Source organism: Nannospalax galili, unplaced genomic scaffold (genome assembly GCF_000622305.1).
Source record: "Nannospalax galili isolate Female #2095 unplaced genomic scaffold, S.galili_v1.0 scaffold2164, whole genome shotgun sequence".
Classification (NCBI taxonomy): Eukaryota; Metazoa; Chordata; class Mammalia; order Rodentia; family Spalacidae; genus Nannospalax; species Nannospalax galili.
The window spans coordinates 22,189-26,029 of NW_008350944.1; the positions used below are offsets into that span (position 1 = coordinate 22,189).

A 3,841-nucleotide genomic window follows, 5' to 3' on the forward strand; every position below is an offset into this window, starting at 1 on the left:
GATATATGAAAGATCCTGGGTGGCCTCCTTGGTTCAGAGAAGCAGAGGGGAGGACAGCAGATAAATAGAATTCCCTGCGAGTATCCATCCCCTCCATAGCCCAGCCAGTTTGCTCAGTTTTTCCACAAGGGGACTGTGCAGAAAGTTTTGGGACCCCTGTACAAGGCCCCCAAATTATTTCCCGCCATGTCTACTGTCCATGGACTGAACAGCCTTTGCCTTGTCTGAATGGAACTTTTCCAGCATTGGCAGAGAGCAGTCAGGCTTCTAACTGTATTCTTTGTCCACCTCTCTTGGTGCTATAATCAACATACTGGGATTGGGTATTGCGAAATTTCCAGAGAATTTTTATCAGAATTTGGGCCTGGCCAGACTCTACCAGCTGATGCACTATGTGAATCTCAACATGTTTTCCTCATACCTGATCATCTATGTACAGGAAATCCTGTCTAAAATGGATGAACAGAAGTCCAAAAACAAAAGAGCCAAACATGAGGAGGCCTGTGGTAGGTGTCTGTTGAGGTGGGAAGGAGGGATCAGTGGCTTATGCCAGGGAGGTTCCAGAAGGTGCCCTTTGGCCTGCAGCCAGATTTAGGATCTAGTCAGGTAGGATGAACAGACACAAACTGGTTATTCTCTGGTAGTAATCATGCTTGTATGACATTTGGAAGTCCAAGACAAAGATACACATCATGAGGAAGCTTATTGCATCCCAAATCTCCCCTGCTTTTACTTCAAAATTGCCTGCACTCACCATGCATCTCTTTCTGTGCTTAGATCTGGAACCTTCCTGGACAACAGTTCCTGAGCTCCCTGATTAGTTTTCACCAGGGATGCCTGAGACTCTGGATACCAGACTAACTTCTGAAGCTCTGCCTCAGCTGGAGCTGGAATCACAAGAGGATGCTGTGGTCCTGTATCCCAGATCAGCTTCTGCAGTGGCAAATCAGAGAGAGGTGGCACCCTAAGAGGAGGCTGTACTGGATTCCAGATCATCTTCTGCAGCAGAGCCTCATGAGAAGCTGGAAGCCCAAGAGAAGGCTGTGGTACATGAGACCGTGGAACTCACTATGTCAGCAGTGGTACCAACACCTCTCCTGACTGCTGTATCTGAGGAGGATCTTCCCGTAGCTGCCTATACAGAGCCACCTCCTGATGTGGCTGCACATACTCCATCTCATGGGCAGGTAATTCTACCTGCTGTTGTCAAATTAGAAGAACCAGGCAATGTTTCTTCTTAGCCTGAGGTTGATATATGGTAAGAAAGTTTTAGAGTCATGTGTTGCATTCCAAAACCCTAACCCTAAAACTAGCCCTCACCCTAGCCTTAAACCACACCTAACCATAGACCTAGCACTATCCCTAACCCTAACCTTAGCTCTAGGCATAACCCTAAACTAACCCTAAAGCTAGCTCTAACCCTGAACCCTAATCCTAACCCTAACTCTAACCCTAAACCCAGCCTGTACCCTAGTGCTGCCCATAGCCCTAAACCCAGCCCTCACACTAACCATAATCTTAAACCTATAACAAGGCCTTGCCATTATCCTAAACCTAAACCTAGTGCTAGCCCTTGCCTGAGATCTTGCCATAGCCTTAACAACTTCCCTAGCCCTACCTAGCTCCAAACTAGTCCTAAACCTATCCCGTATTCTAATTCTATCGCTCACCTTAACCCTAACTCTACACCTGAACCTAGCCCTAGACCTAGTCCTAGACCTAGCTGTAATCCTAATCCTAACCCTAGCCCTAACACTAACACCATACCTAAACCTAATCCTAGCCCTAAACATAGCTGTAGACCTTGTCTTAACCCTTGATCTAGCCCTAACTGTAGCACTAAATCTAGCCCAACCCTAGCACTAAACCTGTACCTGTCCTAGCAGTAACCTAAGCTGTAAACGTAGCCTTAACCTTACCCCTAACCTGAATCTTAGAAATAACCCTAGCCCTAGTCATAACTCTTGCCATGATCATTGTCGTACCCCTAGCCATAAACAAATCTTGGCCTTAGCCCTATACTTTGCACTAGTACTATCCTCAACTTTTTTTTGTTTGCATGAAAATGTTTATTATACTCTAATATTTTAGGTAAAGTGAAAAATAAGGAAGGCTCTCTTCTGTTTTAACATTTTATTTGTTTATCTCCTACTGATTTAAAAATATATATATTTGTGGGCTGGAGAGATGGCTCAGCAGTTAAGATCACTGACTGTTTTTGCAGAAGACCCAGGTTTGAATCCCAGCACCCACATGGCAGCTAGCAACTGTCTGTCCAGGGGATCCAACAGTCTCTTCAGTTCTCCATGGGCATTACACTACAAGGCTCACTTTTGCAAGGGCGGATGTTGTCTGAGAAATCAGCTTTGTAGTTCAACAGAAAGCATGTCTTTATATTTTGCCTGTTGTTCACATTAAGCACAGGATAGCCCATCTGGTTAGTCCCAGTATCCATCTCTTCTTTCACTGTAGATTTCTTGCCTCTTCCAGAAAGTCCCAAAAGTCTGAAGTTTTTGCATCCTTGAATTGAAAACTTTTCAAGTAAATCTGGCAACTTTATGAAACTTCTCTGGTGTTATCCAGTCTTCAAGAAGTCTTAGAATAGAAGCTCCCTTGCTGTACGGTACTCCACCAAACACGTCAGTTATTTCAGTGGAGATGACACAGTAACAACAACTGGATGTGAAGACATTAAAGAATTATCTTCTTGACAGGTAACACATCCTCAAGTAACACCTGCTCAAGCATTTGCCAATCTTTTCCTGCATGATTTACTCCCAAGAACTCAAAGAAAGAAGCAAATCCTTCATTTAGGCACACGACATCCCACCAGTCCATGGTCACAATATTTCCAAACCACTGGTGCACAGGTTCATGGGCAATCACACTGGCCACACTCTGTTGGTTGGATGAGGCTGATTGGCTCAGGTCATAAATAAGGTTTATTTCTCAGTAAGTGACAAGTCCCCAGTTCTCCATGGCACTGGAACCAAAATCTGGAATAGCAATTTTATCTAGTTTAGGAAGAGAATATTCCATAGTAAAGTATTCTTCAAAATAATGAAACAGTTTTAGTTATGTTTGCAGCATATTCGGCAGTCTGTTTTTGTGCTGGCTGGACATAAGTAGTGAGTAGTTTGCCACTCTGCAACATTTTCTGTATGGAGGTGAATTGATGCACAGCAAAGCACACCAGGTAAGTGCTTATGGGGACAGACGTCATAAACATGGTTCTTTTCCATTTGTCATCTACTGTCTCTTCTTTCTCCACAGTCAAATTTGAAAGTGCTTGGAATTCTGTGGGGTGAATGATAGATATATTGTAAGTTGTATTTTTGTTGGGTTCATTGAAGCAAGGGAAGCACTTCCTGTCATCAGTCAGCTCAAGGTCTGTGGCTGCTATACTTGGTTTCAGGGGAATTACAGTCTGTCACGGCAGGGAGGCATGGGAACTGGAGGTGGCTGGAGCAGGAGCAGGAGCAGCAGTAGCTAAGCTCACACATCATCATGTAGGCACAGGAAGCAGCCTCAACTTTCTTTAGTGTTAGCTCGAAGCCTAGTATTAACCCTATTACGAAGCATGTCAGTAACCCTAGGCCAAACTTTCGACCTAACCCAGGCCCTATCCCTATCCCTATCCCTAGACCTAGCCAAAGCCCTAACCCTAACATTAGTTCTCAACCTATCCATTACAACCCTAGCCTATCCCTAAACCTAGCCCTAGTCCCAGTGCTAGCCCTAGCCTTAAACACAGCCCACACCCTAACATTACCTCTAATCTTAAAAAAAAACAGAACTAGACCTAGCTCTAACCAAAGTACAAAACCATTTCATAGGCCTA

At 44.3% G+C, this 3,841-nt stretch overlaps 1 pseudogene; it reads right to left on the minus strand.

Annotated features, from left to right (window-relative positions):
- Positions 1–754: 754 nt before the first annotated feature.
- Positions 755–3,427, minus strand: LOC103745981 (annotated as a pseudogene).
- Positions 3,428–3,841: the final 414 nt, after the last annotated feature.